At 41.3% G+C, this 26567-nt stretch overlaps 1 pseudogene; it reads right to left on the reverse strand.

The window, feature by feature from the left end:
- Positions 1-24333: 24333 nt before the first annotated feature.
- LOC122147611 lies at positions 24334-26278 on the reverse strand (annotated as a pseudogene).
- Positions 26279-26567: the final 289 nt, after the last annotated feature.

Here is a 26567-nt window from a genome sequence, read left to right on the forward strand (position 1 = left end):
TCAAAAAGTGGAACCGACAGTTAACAGGTTGACGAAAGGAATAGTTTCACCCAAAATGCAAATTCTGTTATCGTTCACTCACTCTCAAGTTCAAACCCTGTATTAATTTCTCTTTTGCTGAATAAAAACAACAACATGTTGGTAGCCAAAGAGTTTGATGGTCCCCACTGACTTCCAAGGTTTTTTTTTTCTTTTTTTTTCTTCTCCATACTATGGAAGTCAATCGGGGTCCATATATTGTTTGTTTGCCCATATTCTTCAAAATAACTTCTTTAATGTTCAAAAGAAAGAATTTATACAGGTTCGGAACAACTTGAGGGTAAGTAAATTCTTTTGACCTATTCTTTTAAGCCAAGTAGATATTTATCGCAGTGCAATCTAGATAGCTCTAGAACCATGCATCTGCACCACGCCGTTCGGGGTCCTGCTGCCTCATAGAAGGTCTGGCATCTATGTTTTGGGGGCTTGCAGGTGGAGCAAGCTGTGGAGTTGGAGACTGGTTTGGTCCTTTCTTCAGCCTCAATAGCTGCTTTTCCACTGTCGGGCCAATGCGAGCCAGTGCTTTAAACAGGCCGGGTGGGGCTAATAGCCTCAGACCTGTAGCCACCGAGCCCAAATCATGATGCGTTTCCACCATCAGGCCAGAAGCTCTGCAGCGCTTCACTAAAACCCACCCTTTACATGCCTCTCTGGAACAACATAACGCAAACCCCATCATTTCACCAACAAAGAGAAGTTATCAGAAAACTAGTAAATCAGTCAGTCACTGGAACTAGCCGATCAGAAAATGAAACATGATAAAGGCGGCTTATTTGTTTGCATGTTTTGTTAAAGATTAAATCCAAAAGCATTGATGTTTTACAATAATAATTGATACATTGATCATAATGAATGAATTTATCAGGATTAAAAACTAGTCATTTAGAAATAAAGCAGTATGAACCGTTATTTCACAAAAGAAAGAGGACACATAGTCAAGTCTGTTTCTGTTTATTTGTAGTCACAGTATACATCACATTTAGATAGTATGATAATTTTTATATTCTTTCCATCAAAAAATACAACCTGAGTAGCAGAGGGAGCTCCCGAACAAAAACAGTATATTTTTTATGACATACACAGAGCTAAAGTCTCAAGACGAGACAGATAAAATATGTTACTAAATAAAATACACAATTGTGATAGAAGCTAGCTGACGTCTGATTTTCTACAAGCGGTCGTAGGCTATTATTACCATATTTTACAGTACTAATGGCTTACGTGTAATAGTCTTTTGCATCGCTTGTAAATATTTCTGCCTTGTATGGTGATCATAATCCACATTGGATCTCAAACAGAAGTTATTTCAAACACTTGCTGCTGTCTGAAGAAAGTGAGTCTTTAATGCTGGTGTTAGTTGTTTAACTTTCTGAAATGATCCGCGACGCTGACTGGCTCTCCAGACGCGGATGTGGCACGATCAAGCCCCGGAAGTCACTGTGGAAAACACAATGGCTCTGGCACACCTACTTTTGGCCCGACAGTGAAAATGCAGCTATTCACTAGCTCCAGTGCACTCAAGCCAGATCAGGAAGCCTGCCTCTTCCAAACTCAAAGAGTACATGCTGTTGGTCTGCTCTAGTTATGAGGAATTAGATGTGATGGGAATTGAGGCCATATTAACAAGTGATCCCACCTCCTCCCTTGCTCCCGCATATATTCAAGTGGAGATTTTAACTTGCACTTCCAGCAGTGGTTCCCTCATGGGTTGTAACGCTTCTCACTCGTAAGCCTTCCAATTCTCCCCAAACTTCATAATAAGCTGATGAAGTTGTGGGAGAAAAACATATCTGGACATATTTGTGTTTTTTGCCACCCCTGCGCCAAGTTGCCAGGGCAGCTGTGGCCTAATGGTTAGAGATTTGGACTTGTAACCAGAAGGTCGCAGGTTCGAGTCTTGGTGCTGGCCGGAGTTGTAGGTGGGAGGGAGTGAATGAACAGCGCTCTCTTCCACCCTCAATACCCATGGCTGAAGTGCCCTTGAGCAAGGCACTGAACCCCCAGTTGCTCCCCGGGCGCTGGATATATAGCTGCCCACTGCTCCGGGTGTGTGTTCACGGTGTGTTCACTTCTCACTGCTGTGTGTGTGCACTTGGATGGGTTAAATGCAGAGCACCAATTTCGAGTATGGGTTACCATACTTGACAAATGTCACGACTTTCACTTTCACTTTCAAGTTGTTCTAAGGGGCTGGTGGAACATGTTTATGTAAGGATACTCCAGTTTGAGGAATAACTTGCGAGCTACCTCTCTCCTGGTTTGGCATCCATGTGGAAGACTCGTGCCTTGCCTTCAAAACCATTCCAGGCTATTTCTAAACTAGTAGGCAAGGTACGCGGCAGCACAAGGCATCAATCTCATAAAAATGAGGGATCTTGGGGAGGATATTTCAGGTAAAAAACAAAAAAACAATAGTCAAAGCCCTAGCAGCGCTTTTAACTTTCCTTCTTTTCTCATTTAAGGAAGAATAATCATTTCCTGATGCAGCGAAGCACTGAAGGTGTCTTTTTTGTGTTAAGAGGTTAATAGTGGACATTCGTTTTTTGCTCTCAACCCTCTCTTCCCACCGGGGGCAGGGCCACTGTTACTGTACAAGGCTATTTCAAATGAAAATGGGTGGCAGACGGAAGAAAGCTCCCCACCTTTTCATCCATCCCTCCAGAGTTCTTTGGAGTATGAGAACTGTGCACTTCCCTAACAGTCACATTATATAGGCAAAAAGAAGAAAACCGCTGCAGTTTTTATTTTCTGCTATGCTCTCCATTCTTTCATGAAAAAAATATAAATTTAGAAAGGGCTGTTCATGGATATGGAGTGGATTTACACTATGAATGTCCTGCTCCGAAATTATGTCCTTAATCCAAGGATAAATATATCAATATGCTTCCTCTGTGGTAAGCTGAGAGAAAAAGGGTAGAAGAGGTAGAGTGGAGATCACTATCTCATATCAGAATCAGAAAGAGCTTTATTGCCAAGTATGCTTATGCATACAAGGAATTTGTTTTAGTGACATAAGCTTCCAGTACACAGGAGACAACAACACATAGAAAAAAAAAATTGTATGAACAGTTGTGCTATAGATGATAATGGAATAGAATAGAGTAAGATTCAGAGATGTACTTGGATGGAGGGGTAAAAAATAAATATACGGATATTGCACATTTTTTATTGCATCAGTGGAGAACATTTAACTGTTCATGAGGTAGATTGCCTGGGGGAAGAAACTGTTCTTGTGCCTGAGTGTCCTGGTATTTGCGTCTCTGAAGCGAGATTCACAAGCCACATTCTAACAAGTTTATGGGTTGAGCCGCCTTGTTAGAGTGTGGCTTGTGAATCTCGCTTCAGAGCCGCAAATACCCAGACAGCATTGATGTGCTTTTCCCATGTATCACATTGAAACTATCGCATAAGTGAGAATATTAGACCTTACAATGTTGTGTCCCCTCCTTTCACCTGTGTCTCCTCTTAGGGTAGGATTTTTAAGTGCTAGAGGATCTTTTTTATCTAGCCTGGGCTATGGTGGTGAGAGAAAAGTGGTATGATTATTGCGTCCCACTTTATCATCATTTGCCCCTTCCGAGACTAGGAGGAGGGTGTGTCGACTACTGTTACATTGACTCTACATTGACTCACCTGTTTAATATGGCTTATTCCTTGTAACTGCACTGCTCTATTTGTAATGTTGACTATTGTCTTTTTATTATTTCACACTTGTTGTAAAGTGACCTTGAGTTTTGTGAAAGGCACTTCAAATAAAATGTATTATTATTATTATAACTGTCGACTAGTTGTCGACACTCTTCCTTGATGGCTGGTGTTAGGGAGCTTGAGATTTAGGGTGGCCACTGGTACTCCACTCTCGGTACTCTCTCACCAGATCTCCCAAACTGCCCTGTGGAGCAGACAGTTGAGAGAGCACTGCTTTCTCATGAGGCCTCTTCTACTCTATTAGGACTGGATGCTGGTTGTCAAGATGTGGATATATTCCTGTTACCGCTCTGCTCTTTTTAATTCCCTGATTCTATTTGAGTGTTCTGTTACCAAAGTGATCATGGCTCATGGTTCTTCTCATGCCCATCTTTCTGAGGGTGGACAAGAGAATCTGGTGATTAACGGTGTCAAAAGCAGCAGACAGGTCCAGCAAAATGAGTACTGAGGATTTTAAAGCTGCTCTTGCCAGTAGCAGGGCTTCAGTAACCGAGAGCAGGGCATTCTCACTTGTCCACTTGATCCTATCCCCACTCACCTCCTTCAAGTGATTTCTTCTTCAGTCATACCTTCACCTACTCACATTATCAACACATCTCTTCACTCTGGTACATTTCCCTCAGCATTTAAGCAGGCTCGGGTAAGGCTCTGCTTAAGAAACCATCTCTAAATCCAGCACTTCTAGAAAACTACAGACCGTTATCCCTTCTTCCATTCATTGCAAAGACACTTGAGCGAGTTGTGTTCAACCAACTCTCTATGTTTCTTGTACAGAACAACCTCCTGGACAGCAACCATCTGGCTTCAAAGCGGCCACTCAACTGAGACTGCCCTGCTCTCGGTTACTGAAGCCCTGTGAGTGGCAAGAGAAGCTTCCAAATCCTCTGTACTCATCTTGCTGGATCTGTCTGCTGCTTTTGACAGTTAATCACCAGATTCAACTGTCCACCCTCAGAAAGATGAGCATCTCTGGAAACGCCCTCCTGTGGTTTAAGTCCTACCTCTCAGATAGATCCTTCAGTGACTTGGAGGGGTGAAGTTTCTAAGTCACAACTTCTTGCTACTGGGGTTCCTCAAGGCTCAGTACTTGGACCATTTCTCTTCTCCATCTACATGACGTCATTAGGATCTGTCATTCAGAAGCATGGCTTTTCCTATCACTGCTATGCTGATGACACTCAACTCTACTTCTCATTCCACCAGATAATTTGACGGTAGCTGCTCGCATTGCAGCCTGTCTGAGTGACATTTCTAGCTGGATGAATGACCATCACCTCAGCCTTACTAAGACAGAACTGCTGGTGGTTCCAGCTAACTCATTGTTTCATCACAACTACTCTATACAGCTAGGTTTGTCAACCATAACTCCTTCCAGGACAGCCAGGACAGCCAGAAACCTAGGAGTTGTGATGGATCATCAGTTAAGCTTCACAGACCATATTGCTACAATGACCCGGTCCTGCAGATTTGCCTTATACAACATTAGGAAGATGAGACCCTTCCTATCAGAGCAAGAATGCGACATTTGAGCATTCATATGTTTTACTGGACATTTTAGTCGGAGGAGCTGCGTTCCTATACAAGTGCTCCAGGTGACGCAAATGAGGGAAGCACGCCAGCACGCTTGTTAAATTCCGACAGCATGGATTTAGGACGCCGCTGCTGAGTATTCATCTCGCGAATCTCCACTCCCTAGCAAATAAATCAGACGAACTGCGACTCCTCACAAGCACAAACAAGGACTTTTTAAACTCTGCTGCGCTCTGCTTCACAGAAACCTGGCTGAACAGAGCAATCCCAGACAATACACTGGACCAGTGCTACACTGTTTTTAACACTAGAACTACCGGAATTCTATCACTACTAGAATGGGCCATAGCGGTCATTCTGACCGTTCATACTAGACTGAACTGAATGCCATTTTTGAAATATCATATTTACATTTGAAGCTTCTTTTGAGGTTTTGCAATGAAGCTTTGTATGTCTGTTGTCATATTTTATGACATAATTACCCAAAATATACAGTATTTTTTGTAATATGTAATTATCTACATAGACCGCTCCCGAATGTGCGTGCCTCCCTTTGTGTCCGGCAAGTGGGAGAGCAAAAGTTTTTCACCACAGTGAAAATGTTGTATTTGAAAGTCTATATGCCAACCAATATAACCTGAAGCAGAATATTTCTGTAGATAAAACATTTTTGAATGTGAATTTCGGAAGTGATTACATTCAGCATAGAACTGAATTTCAGAAGTGATTACATTCAGCATAGAACTGACGTCATTCTACTACCTCTTCAGTCAGTTTAAATAAAAGAACTGCTTTCTGAGCCTTTGTCACTTTAATCAGACTGAATAAGCTTTTTTGCACTACAATCTTTTTATCTGCACTGTTTGTTCACTTCACTGATTTGCACTCTATCTGCCATGTGCCTTGCGCTGCTTTATTTAACTTTATTTTTATTTTTATTATTTTTTTTCATGCCCTTATTTGTATAGTTGTATTTTATATTTTATCTGTATCTATCTGGATTTTTTGGCTCTACTGTTGGTGTTATCTGTATGCACCATGGGTCTGAGAGTAACGCAATTTCAATTCTCTGTATGTATGTACTGTACATGTGGAAGAATTGACAATGAAGCAGATTTGACTTGACTTGACATCTTTTTTCAACACATTTTTACTTTTGTACTTTACAGCGCTCTGGAGTTATTGGAAATGTTTGGATCACATGAATGGCAAACATTTCTATGCAGCCACCACTGGAATCATGATACATGAATAAATGGATCTGTTATGGTAGTATAGGTAATAATAAACATCGTCACTGTCGCTAAAAAAAGAAAAGAAAAAAAGTCTAATTTGTTTTATTTCACAATAATAGTCTTGTTGGGGCTAAAATTTGCCTATACGCATTAGATATAGCATTACACTATAGCATCAAAATAATAATTGCCATTATTATTATTAATATTATTATTATTGTTATTATTATGGCTATTTTGTCATAACACTGAAGTAGCCTATTTTTGATAACAGCCAGGCTTTAGTCTTCCAGCCTAACATACCTGGAACTGTGGCAAATTGAATGACAGCACTTGTCGAATTGGAGGTGTTCACCCGGCTTTTTTACATACAGGAATTTTACAATAGAATATAAAGAACTAGAACAAAAGTTGCTATGCAAAAGTGACGTGCATCTTCAACCATGGGAAAAAGTCAAAAAAGCTGAAATTATACGCCATCTGTAATGTGAACGGTTGATTTGACCGCTTTGGCCATTCAAGGTAGAAATAATCAGAACTCTTTCATGTTTTGTAATTTTAATAAAATAGCAATGTTATAATAAAAGTATACACACATTTAGGAAAAGTCAGGGTATTATAGTTATATGGGTTTTATTTCAACAAAGTTATTACATTTCAAAATTTAAAAATGGTCAAAATTACTGCATTGGTAGTTCTAGTGTTAAAGGATGCATACCACTCTGTCCCCCTAGCAACGCTGGGACTCTCTGATCACTGTTTAGTTCATCTTCTACCAGTCTACAGGCAGCAACTCAAATCTGCTAAGCCTGTAGTAAAAACTGTAAAGAGATGGACTGCTGAAGCAGAGCAAGATTTACAGGCCTGCTTTGAACTTACTGACTGGAGTGTTTTTGAGGCTGCAGCTACTGATCTGGATGAGCTTACTGACACTGTGGCATCCTACATCAGTTTCTGTGAGGACATGTGTGTTCCCACCAGGACTTATTTAACTTTTAACAACGACAACCTTGGTTCAGTGGAAAGCTGAAACAGCTTTGCCAGGCCAAAGAGGACGCTTACAGGAGTGGGGACAAAGACTTGTACAAACAGGCCAAATACACACTGAATAGGGATATAAGAGTGGAAAAGTTAAATTACAATGAAAAGCTAAAACAACAGCTTTCAAGTAATGACTCTACATCAGTGTGGAATGGCCTGAAAGCACTGAATCCAATCAACACCTGGCTGAAGACCTGAACAAGTTTTATTGCAGGTTTGAAAAGCAAAAGCTTGGTCTGACAACCCACACCCGCTCTGACCGTCTCACAGCACAGCCATCAACACCCTCCCCCTCCCTCCCCCCATTGTTTCTCAGCCTGTATTCAAGATCTGTGAAGAGGATGTATGCAAAGTCTTTAGGGAGCAGAAGATAAGGAAAGCCAAAGGCCCAGACGGTGTCTCTCCAGCCTGCCTCAAACCCTGTGCTGTCTTCTTCATACTGATCTTCAGCAGATCCCTGAAGCTGTGTGAAGTCCCCTCCTGCTTTAAATGCTCCACCATCATCCCTGTACCCAAGAAACCAAAAAACACAGGACTTAATGACTACAGACCCGTTGCTTTAACATCTGTGGTCATGAAGTCATTCGAGAGACTGGTGCTGGGCTACTTGAAGGACATTACTGGACCCTTGCTGGACCCCCTGCAGTTTGCTTACAGAGCAAACAGGTCTGTGGATGATGCAGTCAATATGGGATTGCACTACACCCTCCAACATCTGGACAAACCAGGGACTTATGCAAGGATCTTGTTTGTGGACTTCAGCTCCACTTTCAACACCATCATCCCGGACACCCTTCAGAATAAATTCACACAGCTCTCTGTACCCATCTCTATCTGTCAGTGGATCAACAGCTTCCTGACAGAAAGGCAGCAGCTAGTGAGGCTTGGAAAACTCAAATCCAACACCCGCTCCATCAGCACTGGAGCTCCTCAGGGCTGTGTTCTTTTCCCACTGCTCTTCTCCCTCTACACAAATGACTGCACCTCTAAAGACCCCTCCGTCAAGCTCCTGAAGTTTGCAGACGACACCACAGTCATCAGCCTCATCCAGGATGGCAACGAGTCTGCTTACAGACAGGAGGTTAAAGAGTTGTCTGTCTGGTGCAGTCGCAACAACCTGGAGCTGAACACGCTCAAAACTGTGGAGATGATCATGGACTTCAGGAGAAACCCCCCTGCTCTCCCCCCACTCACCATCATGGACAGCACTGTGGCTGCAGTGGAGTCATTCAGGTTCCTGGGCACAACCATCTCTCAGGACCTGAAGTGGGACATTCACATTGACTCCATTGTGAAAAAGGCCCAGCAGAGGTTGTACTTCCTTCGTCAGTTGAAAAAGGTAAACCTGCCACAGGCACAGATGACAAAGTTTTACCTGGCTATTATTGAGTCAGTTCTGTGCTCTTCTATAACTGTCTGGTTTGGGTCAGCCAGCAAATCAGATTTAAGAAGACTGCAATGGACTGTTAGGGCAGCAGAAAGGATCATTGGTGTGCACCTGCCCAGTCTTCAGGATTCCAGAGTGAAGAAATGGGCAGGTAACATCATCAAAGACCCCTCTCACCCCGGACACAACCTGTTTGCACTTCTCCCCTCAGGCAGACGCTACAGATCTCTGCATGCACACTAGAACATCTAGGCATAAAAACTAGTTTTTTTCTCCCATGTCATCTCCAGTTTAAACAGCTAACATTTGAATCATTACCTATGTTCTGTAATTCATTTCCGTAAATCATTCTACATCTTAAATGATTGCCTTTCTCAAGTATTCCGTAAATACATATGCATATCTCTTTATTTATACAGTTCTATATAGAGTAAAGTTGCACAAATCTGTACATAAATCAATCTACTGTTCCAGATTCATACACATTATTTATTGCTAAGTCTTACTAATTGTATTATTATTATTATTATTTTATTCTGTTCTCATGTCAGATGTGTATGTATGCATGTATGTATGTACCAGGAGCACCTAAAAAAAAAAAAAACACCCAGATAAATTCCTTGTGTGTTTGCGCACACCTGGCGAATAAAGCTAATTCTGATTCTGAATATTAACACAAGACTTTAAAACAGCACCAATAAACCCAGGTAAACTCAGGCTGTTAAAAGCATACAGTCCATTGCACCATACCCTAAAATAGTCAGAGAGTCCTAGTTTGCTAAAATGTCCCAATGTGAGTGTCTAGGGATGGCTGACGCAAAACTGATGTTTTGACACCGTGTCGAGATCCCAAAGTGCAGATGTTTCAAAACACTGGTCCGAAGTGTGATTTGAAACACCCATGTCACGTGACTAAGGCGAATCAAAGCATCAGGGCGTTTCACAAGTCTTTAGAGACCCGAATCTGCTTTTGATCAACAAGGTCAGGAACAAACCAGACAATCGCACATCTGTCTTAACCTAACACCCGCAAAGTATAAAAGTGGAGTTATGCAGCAGAACAATTAATATATTTGTATAAAAATCTTCATAAGTAAAAAATGTCAGATATTGTAGCTTGATGTCTTTTATTAATGTTAATTTTTTCATGACCAAACTAACATATTCACAAAGAGTTCATTCAGTTGTCAGAGAGATGTTACTACACATTACAAGAACAGAACAATAAAAACACAACTTCTAAATATTTGGCATAATTATATAGATGTTTCACCTGGGATTTGAACCTAAACTGACAGGTTCTGACAATATGCCAGTCGTGCAAACTAACCACTCCCCCAACCAACATGGTGAAATGATAAGCACAGCATATGTGTTATAATCCATCAATTTGCTTGATTGATTCATCATCAATGCTTTTTCAGAGCAATAGTCACCGTAGAGACAGGTGTTGAATTGTTTTGAAGTTTCGGCACATTTGCTTCAACTGTTTCAGTGTTTCACAAAGCCTCGCTCTACCCACCACTAGTGTCCACCAGTGTATATACAGTCCAACAGAAGTGACAATCCAATTTATTGCAATTGTGTCTGGAAAGGTGAGTCCACAGGAAAGTATCTCCACAATCCAGGGAAGTTTTGTGACTTAGTGGCTGACCGTTTGTTTGGCATGCTTCTCTCTTTATAGAAATATTTCCTTCATTGTCATGTGGCTGGTCAAATACACGCCACATCCAAACATTTCTTAAAGACATACACACTAAAATGTTAAGAGGAATAAAATGAACTTAAAGGGGTCATGTGATGCTTTTTTAAAGATCATTATTTTGTGTATTTGGTGTAACAGAATATGTTGACATGCTTTAATGTTCAAAAAACACTATTTTTCAAATACTGTACATCATTGTTGGTCCTCTATGCCCCGCCTCTCTCAAACGGGTTGTTTTCTACAAAGTCCCTCCTTCTGACAAGCGCAGTCTGCTCTGATTGGCCAACTGACCCAGTGCATTGTGATTGGCCAAACATCGCAAGCTTTTGTCGGAAATGTAACGCCCCTTTCCATAATCGCGAGCTTCAACTTAAATAAAATGTAAAGACAGTTAATAATGTCCTTAGTTTTACCATCAGTTCAAGCCCGAAAGGGGAACAGAGTCGCGTGACAGACACAGTGATGAAGCTTGTATGTATCTGAAGTACACAAACCACGGACAGTTAAGATAGCTCACACCACTGTGTGACCCTGTCTCTCTCACTCACACGTCACACACACATACGCACACACACACGATGCGCAAAACTCCGAATTTGAACAGTCAACAACAAATACTTAAACTAATAACAAAACATACATACAGTAGCTGATTCAGTAGAGACAGATTGTCGTAGCAAAGTCAGAATTAACTCCTCTCCTAGGTTCACGAAATGGTCGTCCATGGTGCGTAGCTGTTCTGTTGTAAGTAATCTTAAAGATTCCTAAATGCATCTACTTTCGGAAGGCAAAATAAAGTGCGTTTGCTTTCGTCTAGATACACACAGCATCTCCCTGACATGACTGCATCAACACTAACTGCAGTTACTGAAACCACGCTGTTACATCTCCATATGATGTGTATGTACGGCATTAAACGACAACACTGACACGAGCCTTGAACAACGCAACTTCTTTACTGATTCACAATCACAGGTATACACATGACGTTTTGTGCATACTGAGTATGCGTACTACAAACAGAGTATCAGTACGGGGTGTCGTAAGGACAAAATGTACAACACTTGAAATGCAATACACAACATACTCCTCCCCTTTTACTTTCAACATCAACCCCTGCAACTAAACACTTTCAACATCATATGGTATTTTTTTATTTTATTTTTTTAAGAACATTAACAAAATAAACACTTTTGACTATATATATGCACATAACTTCTAGGAAAGAGGGTAGACTGCCTCATTTCCCTGGCTGAACCCTGGGGATTATTCTGCCCCAACAACGTGGGTTAGCCACTAACTAGAGATCGAGTCTTTGTGGTGGTTTCCGCACTCTAGTCAGATAACAATGAAGAGGAGACACAGGTGGTGTTTTTACTAGAGTGTCTGGAACAGTCACTGGGGTAGCTGGTATAGAAGATGTATGCTCAGAAGAAGCGCTTACCCATGGTTCATTAGAAGGTGGTGTGTGCGAGATTTCTGGTACCACATCCTCACCATGGTTAATGTGAGATGCGAGGTGCTGTTGTTGAACTTGGGCCTCCAAATCACGGGAGTCATCGCCGGAGGTTGCTGCAGACAATAACTGGTCAACATGTCTTCTCCATGTCTGATTATCTTTAGTTTCAACAATGTACGAAACAGGACCAGTTTGTGCAAGTATGGTTGAGAGTACCCATTTTTCTCCCTTTCCATAATTATGAGCAAGTACGCAGTCACCTCTGTTGAAATTCCTAAACTTTGCCTTACATTGACCCTCCACCTGCATTTGCTGTTGTAATAAGACAATCTGCTTGGTTCCTGTTGGTCTCAGAAGGTCCAGTCTGCTGCGTAGTTGTCGTTTCAGAAGTGCTGTAGCTGGAGAGACTTTAGTGACTGCATGTGGTGTATTCCTGTAAGACAACAGAAAAGTGTTTAATTGCTAGTTCAAGGAACCCTTACCCTGCGATGTCTTCAGAGCCTTCTTCAGAGTCTGAACAAATCGTTCAGCTAGGCCATTGGTGGATGGGTGATAAGGCGCAGATCTGATGTGTTGAATCCCATTCACACGCAGAAAGGACTGAAACTCTTCAGACACCAGTTGGAGGCCATTATCGCTTACAAGCTGCTGTGGTATCCCAAAACAACTGAACACAGATCTAAGCTCTTCGATGGTTTTCTCAGAAGATGTACTGTTCATAACCGCTACTTCTGGCCATTTGCTGTGAGCGTCGACAATCACCAGGAACATGTGACTCTCCATTGGACCTGCAAAGTCAATATGTATTGTTTGCCATGGCTCCTCTGGGAAATCCCATGGGTGCAGGGGAGCAATCTGAGTCATGTTTCTCACATTCTGGCAATCTGGACTACCCCTTGCTTCCTCTTCGATCTCTGCATCTATGCCAGGCCACCAGAAGTAGCTGCGAGCCATCTCTTTCATCCTCACAACTTCTGCGTGGCCTGCATGAAGTTCTTTCAACAAAAGGTTTCTCAGGGGTGGGGGTATAATGACAGGATAACCCCAAAGTAGACAGCCCGCTTGTACTGTGAGCTCATTTTGCCGAATCAGATATGGTTTTAAGTTGTCCACCATCTCTCCTCTCTTACCATGAGAGATCCAGGCCAGAACTTCTGACAAAACAGGGTCAGTTCTTGTGAATCGTTTCACTTGAGCAGCAGTGACAGGCGCACTCTGCACTTCCTGAAAATAAAAAATGTCAGCTTGACTGCCTTCTGGTGGTGTGTCTGGCAGAGGCAACCTGGACAGTCCATCTGCGTTACAGTGCTGCTCGGATCTCCTGTACTTGATGTCATACTGATGTGCCGACAACAACAGAGCCCAGCGCTGCATGCGGTTTACCGCCAATGAGGGAATGCCTGTTTGAGAACCGAAAATAGAGGTAAGTGGTCTGTGGTCTGTAAGTAGAGTAAATCTGCGGCCAAACAAGAATTGGTGAAATTTCTTGACACCAAATACGATTGCCAAGGCTTCTCATTCAATTTGAGCGTAATTGCTCTCTGCTGAGTTCAGGGTCCTTGACGCAAAGGCGATTGGCCTTTCTACAATGGATGGCATAACGTGTGAAAGTACTGCGCTGACACCATACGGTGAACCATCACATGCTAGCTGTATCGGTAGTGAAGGATTGTAATGCGTGAGGACCTTGGATTGTGTCAACGTACATTTCACATCCTTGAATGCCTTCTCACATCTGTTGGACCATTTCCATTGTTTGGACTTGTTCAGCAGTTCATGTAAGGGACGAAGCCTGCTGGCCAGGTTTGGCATGAACTTTGCATAGTACGTTAACAGCCCTAAGAATGATCTCAGCTGGATTACGTTCTTAGGAGATGGTGCATCCACAATAGCTTTTACCTTTGATGATGCTGTGTGGAGACCAGCGCTGTCAATTATGTGCCCAAGATATTCGATGGTGGGTTGGAAGAATTCACATTTGTCTTTTTTTACCCGGAGACCATACTCCTTCAGCCGCTGCAGTGTTGTATTCAAGTTTCTGAGATGATCCTCATCATCTTTTCCTGTGATTAACAGGTCATCGAGGTAACACTGTATGCCATACAATCCACTCAGGATCTGGTCCATGGCATGCTGAAACAACGCTGGAGCCGAAGTTATCCCAAAAGGTAGACGCTGATATCTATATAGGCCTTTGTGCGTCATGATGGTCAACAGCTATTGGGAAACAGGATCTACCTGCATTTGAAGGTAAGCGTGACATAAGTCTATTTTACTGAATTTCTGGCCGCCTGATAATCCAGCAAAAAGATCTTCGATTAACGGCAAGGGGTACTGTTCCACAGTCAAAACAGGGTTAACAGTAACCTTGAAATTGCCACAAATTCGGACTGTTCCATCTTTTTTTACAACAGGAACAATGGGTGTAGCCCAGTCACTAACACTCACTTTCTTGAGTACTCCAGTTTTCTCCAGGCGATCTAGTTCTGTTTCCACCTTTGGCCTTATCGCATAAGGAACAGGGCGCGCTTTTAGGCACTTAGGTTTACTGTCAGGTTTAATGGCCAGCTTTACCGTTATATCCTTCATGTTCCCCAGTTCGTCTCCAATCACCTCTGAATGCTTCCTCAGGATGTTTTCCAAACTGCTAGGTTCTTTCGCCACCAAGTGCACTTCCTGCCAGTTTAACTTTATTTTCTCTAGCCATGCTCGACCCATTAGAGCTGTGTGACTACCACCTTTCACAATATACAGTGGTAATTTTACCTTTTGTTTATTCAGCTCAACAGTCACGTCCACAATCCCTGAAAGAGGTACGAGCTCTCCTGTGTATGATTTCAGGGTCAGGTTCGCTTCCCTGGAACGGAGGTGTGGCCACTTCCCCGATAAGTTGACTCTGCCACGAGCGATACAGCTGCACCTGTGTCCACTTGCATCGGAACGGCCTCTCCATCAAGCAGTGGCATCACCCAGTAGCCATTAGAATTTGAAGACACAGACATAACATGTGAGAGCTCATTTTCATCAGATTCATTCTCTTGTTTCCCTGTATGTTCCACTTGATTTACATATTTCTTTTTAGTTTTCCTGACATAACCTTTCCTTGGTCCCGCATGCTTAGTTGGGTTTACTTTCTCGTTTACGGTCAGCTTTTTGTTTTGACACGCACGTTCAATGTGCCCTGTTTTTCCGCAGTTTCTGCAGTCTTTGTCTTTAAACCAGCAGTCCTGTGCCTGATGACCACTCTTCCCACAGCGGTAACATGCTTTCTTGCCATCCTGTTTTATTTTCTCATTGTCTACTTTGTGAACTTTCATGGATACACTTAACTCTTGCGCCTCTTTCGCAGCCATTTCCATGGATACACTGATTTCCACTGCTCGCTCTAATGTCAGATTACTTTCACACAGAAGTCGTTTTTGAATTGCCACACTACGCAGTCCACAGACGAATCGGTCCCTTATTGTGTCGTTTAGCGCTGTGCCAAATTCACAGTGTTCCGACTGCGAATTTGGCACAGCGAAATGGCAACAAATTGTGTAATCTATTCCCCCACTAACTGTTTGCATTTATGAAAGCAAAATCCTTCAGCAATAATAAGGGGTTTTGGTGCATAATGTTTTTGGAGCAGTACTACCATGTCCTTGAATAAGCAATCACCAGGCTTGTTTTGGTTAATCAAGCTGCGCAGTAGATTATATGTCTTGCTGCCCATTACACTGAGGAATGTTGGTACTAAAACCTCATCTTTTATTCCATTAGCTTTGACGAAATAATCAAACCGCTCAGTGTAAGAGATCCACTGTTCGACAGTTTCATCATATGGTCCGATTTGCCCCACTAGACCCGCCATTTTGGTCTGTTTATCAGTGTATTTTTTTTTTTTACTCACTCGTTTGTATCTGACTCCAGAATGCCTTGTGATGTGCAGTCGCCGTCTCTTCTTTTCTATTTCCGGTTATTTTTTTATTTATTTTTTTGTTTATTTGCGCTATTCTCCCAGCATGACTGGCTTTGCATGCGGTTAGCCTGTTAGCTTCCGACGAACGCATGTAATCGCGTGCAGCCGAGGTCAACTGAACAACACTACCTCTTTGAGTGTCGCGGAAGATGTGCGCTTGTTTATCCTCGTCGCCAGTTTTGTTACATCTCCATTAGATGTGTATGTATGGCATTAAACGACAACACTAACACGAGCCTTGAACAACGCGACTTCTTTACTGATTCACAATCACAGGTATACACATGACGTTTTGTGCATACTGAGTATGCATACTACAAACAGAGTATCAGTACGGGGTGTCGTAAGGACACAATGTACAACACTTGAAATGCAATACACAACACACGCCTTCTTTATTTGCGTGAACATTGGGCGGCATTACACAAATATTAACACATAGTGACATAGATATGTAGGGGCATGTTAGAACGAGCCGTTTTAGGGGGCATGGCAGAGTCTTAACTTTTATAAAGAATATATCTTTGGATTTGAGACTTTAGTCTTTGCAACTTTACAGATCTTCTTCATGCACCAAGAGCTTGTAACACTCCAAAGAGAAAAGAAAAATTGAAATCACATCATATGACCCCTTTAAGAAAACATGTAAGCCAGTTAAAACTCTATAATCCATAAAATCATTTGCAATAAATAGAGCAGTTAAACATGTCTCTTGTGTGACAGTGTCACGTTGTATGGGCTGTGTCACTTTTTTATGTACATATGCTGTTGAATGTCCTTCAGTGTGTAAGTATCATGTGCCATGAGTGCCACATATTTAAGATGTTGTGTTGAATTTAAAGTTGTGCAACCTAGAATGCAGGGAGGCTATTTTTATTTTTTGCTGTCTACTCTTGGTACGTACAGGTGCATCTCAATAAATTAGAATGTTGTGGAAAAGTTCATTTATTTCAGTAATTCAACCCAAATTGTAAAACTTTTGTATTAAATAAATTCAGTGCACACTGACTGAAGTAGTTTAAGTCTTTTAATTGTGATGATTTTGGCTCACATTTAACAAAAACCCACCAATTCACAATCTCAAGAAATTAGAATACTTCATGAGACCAATAAAAAAAAAAAGTTTCACAATTTGAGTTGAAGTACTGAAATGAACTTTTCCATGACATTCTAATTTATTGAGATGCACCTGTACACTTTGGCAAAACGTGTTGCCTGCAGTGCAGTTCATTGACTACTGACTTAAAAATCAGTTTGATCTTAAAGTGTCTAATTAGAAAAATTTCTCACAGAAAAAAAGTCCTCAGTGAAAGTGTTTTTTTTTTTGTTTGTTTGTTTTTGTTTTTTAATTTGGTGTCTGTGTGTGTGTGTGTGTGTGTGTGTGTGTGTGTGTCTGTCTGTCTGTCTGTCTGTGTCTTCAAGTAATGCTTTCCTTTGTTTTTACACTCTCTTACTTTCTTGCTCTAACAAGTGATTCTTGTTAGAGGAAACTTTGGATTCATCTAACCTAGAGCAGCTATGCTGAATTGGGATATAATGGGATACATTAAAATGAAATCCAGATGGTCAAATTCCAATCCAGATATTAAATATTGCATGTGTACTGCATGTTACATGCATTCACACTCTTAAGAGTGCAATATAACTTAAACTGCATCATTAACTGTGCTGCTCATCAGAGCCTCGTAATGGAATAAAATTTAATTCAGGGGAATCAGAACAGAACCCTCAAGTATTAGAAACACAAGAGTGAATATGAGTGAAGCTGTAAAAGAGCAGACACACACACAAAAAAAAGAAAACCTTTCCCAGGAGTTGAACAGCCTGCCTCTGACAATCAAATATAAAGCTTTTGCTGTGGAGCAGTTCTTGTGGTGACTGGCATTTGTCAGTGTTGCTCTGGTGTGTCTGGTTAATGTTGTGTGTGCTGGCAAAGAGACTGTTCATAATGGGAACAGAGGGCATTTGGGACCAATCCAGGAAAACAGCATCAGTCCACAATGTTCAGACTAAACTCATTCCTTTAACACCAAATAACCACTGGTGATTTTATCTTAATATTTGTACCAAGAAGGTGATTCTGTTGCAGGGGGTCTAATCAATAGTCATGAAACGGTGCATATTGTGTCTAAATAGTAAACAATAAGGGATGCTGAAAGATTCTGTAATTTGTAGAAAGCGAGCAGCAATGTGTTTGTTGAATATCAGCATATTTGTTTGACGCAGTCTGAGATTTCTGCAGACCCTTCCAGGCACCACACAGGAACGATGACGTTAAGTTTTACAAATACAAAAATCTGATTCTTTGTTCACAAGCCACGGTCATGGCTGGTGAGATTTCTTCTTGGCGGTCTTTGTTTAATCATAAGGCAAGAGGGTTCATCCAAATCCTCTCTTAATTACCAAAGGCAAACATGCATCATAACATCATGACAGATATAAGAGGCTCTGGTACAGATTCCAACCACAGCAAGATTATATGGCATAAGCATAATCAATATACCTGTCAACATTTGGGTCCCAAAATACAGGAGACGGGGATGGGGCAAAAGTATAAATTATTATATTATATTATTATTATATTAATTTATTGTATTAATTTAAACAATTATTTTCAATTATTTTTTTTTACTGCGTGTTTTTATTGTTTAATTATGTTTATTTTTTGGCTTTGGACTAAAATAAAAAATAGAAGGACTTATTGAAAAATGCTAATTCATTCTCTCTTCATTCTTTCGCTTTTCATCAGGAATATCGCAGCGCAGCACCTGATTTTGCAACTTGCAGCGCTCATATTTAATCAATTAAACAATAGCCTTTTTATGTGTAAGCTATATCTCAATTTTCATGTGTATTTGTTGATGTTTTTCACCGGAGCACCACCTGAGTCTTCTGCTCCTGTCCCGTTTCTATCCTTTCCTTCCCGCGGTACTCGTCACTGTTGTAGGTTGCCAAGTTGAGGAAACAAATGGTTTGAAACTTGTATGTGTCAATTGTGTGAGAAGGATGTGTTTCATACTAGATCTGGCAACTGGGTAACCTTGGAATTTGTTGTCGTGATTATTCATGTAAAGAAGTTTGGGCCATACAAATTATGGGAGTTTTACCGGAGGCGAATATAGCAAACATTAAATACGCCCAGTGGCATTTTTTTTATAGAAATATTAAAAATACGGGAGAAATACAGGAAAATATTTAAACGGGATGATAGTGGGATAGAATGGTAAAATACGGGAGAATCCCGGGTAAAACGGGAGGGTTGACAGGTATGATAATCAATGAGTGCACTGAAGTTTATTATTGCTACTGTAAATTTAATTTTCTAATAATTTTCAAACACTGAAAGCAAAAATGCAGTGCAAATTGGCAAAATAATTGCTAATCAGAACATCTGTTAATGGTGTGTTCACATAAATCTTAAATCTTGAAGACGTCCACAATCTACTTTTCCAGTCAATCAGACATTGTGATCTTTTATGTCCTTGTGATAATGTTAAAACCACAAAACTGACTGCCCACTAGACAGTGTTGGGCAAGTTACTTGGAAAATAAAGTTAGCTAAGCTAGCAGTTACTCTACATTAAATGAAGCTTCACTACACTGAAACTACCCCAAGCAAGTTAAGCTACAGAAACATGGCAAAATTGGCAAGTTTACTACATCTTTTTTATTATTATTATTTAATTTATATTGAACCAACTTAATTCCAAGTCGAAAAAAAAAAAGTGATTTACATAACAAACCTAGGTTTCGAGAGTGTGTGTATGTTCATCTGTATGAGTACGTATGCATACAGATCTGTGTTTGCATGTGTATGCTCAATTTAGACTTTAGACTCACATTTGTAGGACAAACTGTACACTCTAAAAACTGCTGGGTTAAAAAAAAAAAAAAGAATAACCTTAACTCCACTGCTGGGTCACTATTGGACAGAACATATGCTGGATTGGTTTGACCCAAATGTTGGGTTTTACCATTTAACCCAGATTACTGGGTCATTCATTTGACTTAACCAGTGGGTAAAATTAACTTTCTTGCTGGGTTAAGTTTTACTCCTGTGCTGGGTTGTCATAAAATAAATATAAAATTATTGTTGCTCTGTAATACAATAAAACAGACCACTGTAAATGTGTTTTTAATTTCATTTAATAGTTTATTTTAATTACATTTTGTTTTTTTAATACTGTTGTATACAAGATTTGAACACAAATGTTAAAACCCCAACCTCCCCCATGTCAGGATAGGCACATGAGTCAGAGGTGAGTGAATTCAACACCAAGTTTATTGTTCACAATACTAGCGCAGGGTGAATATAGCAGGATATATCAGGTGCAGATTCTGTGACGATCACTCCGTGAGCGGTGAGGTTCAGGTGAGTACGTTCGGAGACGAAAGGTCAATGCCACACAATCCTGGTTGACTAAGGCTCGTCCTTTATTTTGGTATAGGATCAGATCGGTACAGCGCACTTGCCCAGCACATGCGAGACACCAGAGATCGAACGGGAATCAGGGAACGAAGGTTTCTCAGGAATCCTGGAGACAGTAGCAAAGGGACACAGAGGTTAGTTCTCAAAAGTACTTATATGTTACGTCATGGAGCTTCTTCGGCTGAAGGGCAGGCTGAGGATGGAAACATGAGGTCTGTTCCTGTTGGAGGCTTGACGGTGAACTGATCTTCGGGTGAGTGCTTTATAGTGCCTTGATGAGACCGCTGATTGTGAACAGGTGAGGGTGATTAGTACTCAGGGGAAAGTGAGCGTTGTGGATTGGCGGGGACCGGGCTTGCCAGGTCCCTGACACCCCACAGACAAGGAGCCCTGCAACAGAAGCAGACTTTTAAAGGATGATTAAATTTGAAACAACTGTTGTCCTAAAAAATTAGAGATTCAACAGAACTCATGTCCATCAATCTGATACATAGCATGCTGGAGAAACTCCAATGTAGGGGGACACTGCTTTGTGTAATTAACACGCAGAAAAAACAAACAAACAACTAAAACACTTTAAACCAAACAAAATGAAAGTCAGACTCTATCAAAGAGTCTCAATATTGTGGCCTGGAACAATGGCAAAGGTCTGGCACATTCACCTGGTCTTGTCTCCAAGGCACAAAATGTGCAACGATGCTCCATTTGTCTCTGCATTCTGTAAATACTCCACGATGTTGGTCCCCACCCATTGATTACACATCACATAGTGTTAGAATATAACTGACATGTAAATTAAGATTTTTTTTGTGGAATGGAAAAAGGTCTGACCCTGCATAGATGGCAACACCACTACCATGTTCAAGGCCCAGAATGGTAGTAAAGACATTGTTAAAATTGTTAAAATGGAAGAGAGGAAATTGTTAAATAAAGTCAATTTTTGTTTTCTTTACGCACAAAAAAAAAACCTTGTCGCTTCATAAAAATTACGATTGATCCACTGGTGTCACATGGACTATTTAAACGATGGCCTTACTACCTTTCTGTGCCTTGAACGTGGTAGGACCCTTGCTGTACAATGAGGGTCAGAGAGCTTTCGTTTTTCATCAAAAATATCTTAATTTGTGTTCTACCAGAAAGACTCAGGAGGTGAAGATAAAACGCAAGAGTATTTATTTACAAAACCAATACAAAGAACAATTATTTTGGCGTAGGCCCTACCTGTAGCTTAAATCAGACATTGTAGATTCCAGCTATTTCTGCCGAAGATGAGGGCAGGGTGGAGCATACCCCAAAAGAAAGAAGAAAATTAAATGCCCACCAGACAAAGTACTTCTTACAAGATCCTATGATATATGGACAAAAAAGAGATAAGATTTAATTAGTCATAGAGTGATTATAAAAGCATTTAAGAATGCCGGACAGTGATAGAGGCCACGACCACAGTGGGAACGGAAGATGGAACAGCCCCGATAGGCCTTGAAGAAAAGCCACAAAGACCACGGAGAAAAGGTCTAGCTAGGCCACAGATGGAGATGCCCAGATGGGCCATAGTGAAAAAGCCAAGAGGCCCCAGAATGAAATTCCTCAGTAGGCACAGGGAGGAAGGCCATGTTGATAGACCACGGTGGGAAATGCCACGAGATGGGTTACAGAGGGGAAGACCATGAAAGACAGGCCAAGTTAAGCCACAGTAAACCATAGAGTTTTTGGGAGTAATATGAAAAGGTATTGCACCACCACCTGTAATTGCACATAGATTACCTTGAGGACAGCTTGATATTCTTTGAGATGGTTTGTGGTTCAGGTCTAATGTAGGATTCAAATGCGGAGGATGACCTTCCCAGTAGCTTGATATCTGATGTTTGAACTCTAAGTTCAACAGCAGTAGTGGCCAGTGTTTAGAAGCAGTGACAGGCCGCAGCTTCTAAAGGTGACTAAATAGAGCTGAACCAGCCTCTGAGAGAAAGGCACCGATAGTCCTTGAGAGAAAGGCTACAAGAGGCTGTAGACGGTAGGCCGCAAGAAGCGGTGAAAGAGTAGCTGTAATCAGGGCCAGATTAACACTTTGTTGTACCCTGGGCAACAATATTCAAGGGCCCCATTATTACAACCCCAGGATCACCATAATATGATCATATACAGAATATATTACTGTAATATACAGTAAATATACTCAATACTTGAAATTCTAACTGTCATCAGGTGTATTTTGATTTACAAATATTTAAATGGTCATAGAACTACAAATGCACTACTATGTCCCCTATCAAAGACATTCGCTCACATATGATGCTATGAAAACAAAACACATCAGCATCTGTATAATCTGGTAAAATTGACCCACTACATTGAGAGGGAGGGAAATATCCTCCATTTTCACAAAAATGAATAAATAAGCAACCACTTTCAAACCATTGTTTATTTAACAGCATTTATTCCCAATAGAAATGTATTGAATTGATAGAGCTATAACAGAAGACCACAGACAACACAGGGTGACCCTGTTTCCTCAGAATTCAACAAGGCAATCAAGTTATTAGTCCAACACAAACCATTTGAAATCTGCCAGTTATCCCTCCACAACAATTTATAGCATTTTAATGAAGCTGGCACCTCAAGGAAAAAATAAATAAATAAAATGCAGTATCACTATTATCTGCTCATAAACATTTTTATCCTAAGCTCATTTTAACTTTTTTTAAAATAGAACAGTAACATATCACAGCACAATTAACCAGTTAAACATTTTAGTGCTACATAAACATTTAGAAATCTGTAAATTTCTCTGAAGAAGACAAGACAGAAATAAATGCTACATAATCTGGCAAAACACACAATTTTAGTCCTAAATAATGACAAAGTGCATGTTTGAATTTGAAATGCCTTCATTTGGCAAACACATCTTACAATGGCTTTTTTTTTGGACTTTGACTGTGCAAACTGGTGTATAACATCTTCAAAATCAAGGCCACTAACAAGTTCATGTCCAATAGATAAAATAGAAAGTGCAGAGCCGTGTCTGTGACACAATTTCTCTCTAGAAGACAAGATAAAAATAAATACTACAAAACCTGGCAAAACACACAATTTTAATCCTAAATAATGAGGAAGTGCATGTTTGCTTTCATTTGGCATCTTATACTGGCTTTTTTCTGGACTTTGACTGTGCAAACTGATGTATAATATCTTCAAAATCAAGGCCACTTACAAGTTCATGTTCAATGGCTAAGAGAGAAAGTGCAGAGAACCGTGTCTGCGACATTGTGGTCCTCAGCTCATTTGTAACCCGTTTCAAAACAGAAAATGACCTCTCGCCCTCACAGTTAGACACAGGTAAGGTTAAAAACAACATCTTAGTGCAACATAAACATTGGGAAATGTTGTCTTAAGTCCATGTCTGTCAAGAGCTTGCAGCAGCTGTACAGGTGAAGTCTTATGCTGCACAAAGTGCTTGAACTGAATAAGTTCATCTGACAAGGAACTATCTAGATCTGTTGGATAAGTGGAGCTCAGCTTAGCAGCTCTTACACGCACATCACAATCATCACAGTCCCTCTCAAAACCCCAAAGAGGTCACACACATGTGTGTAGGCTTCTATGCACTTGGATAGGCATGAACAAAGTCTGTCAATGATGACGTAATATGTTTCAACTTTAAATTTCTGACTGCTGTCATTAAAATCTACTTTGCTGTCATTAGCAGACTCATCTGCAAATCTCTTTTTTTTTCTCACATGTTTAGTGTCAAACTGGTAGTTTTGTGTCACACTGACCGCGCGTGCTGATTCTTCGAGCTCTGAAAACTGTTCTCGTAGAGTGCCAACATATGAATTTAGCTACTGCTCTTGGCCTTTTGCGCTCACTGCTTTCATATCACTTTTTTGGAGCTGGTCACTTGTTGCCTTAAATCTATGCAGTACCCGGTCCCACAGCATAGTCATTATTACCGTCTCCAGTTTATCAAGTTTTGTGACCAATGCAGCAGCTTCGAGTTTAGTTTGTGTTTTCTCATCACAGTCTAAAGATATTTTGGCTAATATATCTCTAATTGCCCCGTAATTTTCTTTGAGAGCTTTTGTGGAGTCTGCTCTGCAATTTCATCGGGTGGTGCTGAGGGATTTAAAAGTGTATTTAATGTTATGTTCGCTGTTATTGAAAACTGTATTCCAGCGATGTGTTGATGCACTACAAAATCTATACATAGACTGCAGCAGTTCAAAAAAAGAGTTATCCTCCTCACAGCAATTATCAACACAGTTAACACCTACGAGGTTCAGAGAATGGGCAGCACACGGTGTATAATGAATTAGCGGGTTTTGTTTTTTCAAGTGCGCCTGGAGCCCGCTGTATTTGCCAGCCATGTTGCTAGCATTATCGTAACTTTGGCCACGACAGTCTAACAAGTCTAACCCCAAGTGACGCACCATTTCAATCACAGATTCAGCTAGGCTGACACCTGTGTGGCTGTGGATGGGCTCAAACCCGAGGAATCTTTCCACTACTCTGCCATCTGCACTGACAAAATGAAAAACAAATGTTAGCTGATCTACATGTGCTAAATCTAGTGTTGAATCAACGATTACAGAGAAATATTTTGCATGTTTGATTTCCTCTGCAATCACTTGCTTAGTTTTTTCACCCATTAAAGAAATAAATTCTTCGCACACAGTTGATGACACTGTCGTCATCATGACAGGTAAGATGGCTTACCTCTACCCTTATTGCCATGTTTCTCGATATGCTCCTTTAAAAAGGGGTCAAACTCCGCTATCAATTCAAGCAGTCCCAAATAGTTCCCATTGTGCGCAGAGCCCAGCAGTTCGTTGTTGCCTCGAAATGGCAGTCCTCTCGCTCCCAAAAATTTAATAACAGCTACCACACGTCTGAGGACTTCTTTCCAGTACTGCTGTTCTGACTCACACTGTCGGGCAAGAGAAGCGCCCACTCTGCATGCATATTTAGATCTGTGCAATAAAGACAGCATGTTTTGTCTATGTTCTGCACTCTTTTCGTGATCACTAACCCTCTCTGGATGTTTCCAATCACAGAATCCGATGATAAATGCGTGCTTTTGGGATGACAGAAGTTTGCAGGCATAACAATAAACTGATCCAGTTGATGGCGAGTAAAGAAGCCATTCCCTTGGCACAATTTGATTGTTTGGGAGCCGGCAGTGAAGCAAATCGTGAGGGAGCGTGTCCTGTTACTTCCAAGTCTGGACTCCCTTACCAATGCAGGATACTTGGCGGCCCGGTTCTGGAAAGCTGCAGGCCCTCGGTAAATCGCTTCTTCCCGGAGCCGCTCCGTAACGGCCCCCCACAGTGCAGGATCCCCAGGGAGTAGAGGCGTTGAGATGCAGGGGCTGCTCCCAGACTCGACAAGCGGCTCAGGTGGCGGCGGCGCCGGCAGAGACACTGGAGACCCGCCATCACCGCTTCCCTCTACGATCAGACTCACTGCCTCTGGGTTGTTTCTTGAAGTTGCTGCTGGCTCTTCGCTCTCCGGGCTGTAAACGTAAGCTGGCAGTGTAGAAAAGTCCTGGCTAGCTGAGTTGTCCTCGTCGTTGACGGAAGCGGACTTAACAGAACTGTCGGCAACATTAACAGGAGTGAAGAAATTACCTATTTTAGGTATATACTTTAAATTTTCTGCGTTTCTGATGTCCTTTTCCTTTTTTAATTTCCGCTTCGCGCTCCCACTTAGCTTCTCCATGTCAGATTTTTTTTCTGTTGTAGCAACGCCTGACGTAACCCGCTCGGCGTAACATTTGACCCACCTCATGCGGACTGACAAATGAGGAAAGGGTCTTAACTTGAGGCCCTCTCTTCATTGGTCAGTCCGCATGAGACTGACTCTCAACCGCTCTCAACTCACTTTCAAAGTCATAGGCAGCGCAGCATCTCTGTGCAGCGCAAAAGCCCGTGTTGACAGTTTGTTTAATATAAAGCGGGAGATTAAGATTTTCAGTGTTTTGTTTTTTTCTTTTGTGGCATGGGCCCTTTAGAGGTCTTGGGCCCCTGGGCAATTGCCCAGTTGCCCGTATGGTTAATCCGGCCCTGGCGGTGCCTCA

The sequence above is a fragment of the Cyprinus carpio genome, chromosome A15 (assembly GCF_018340385.1).
Source record: "Cyprinus carpio isolate SPL01 chromosome A15, ASM1834038v1, whole genome shotgun sequence".
NCBI classification, from domain to species: Eukaryota; Metazoa; Chordata; class Actinopteri; order Cypriniformes; family Cyprinidae; genus Cyprinus; species Cyprinus carpio.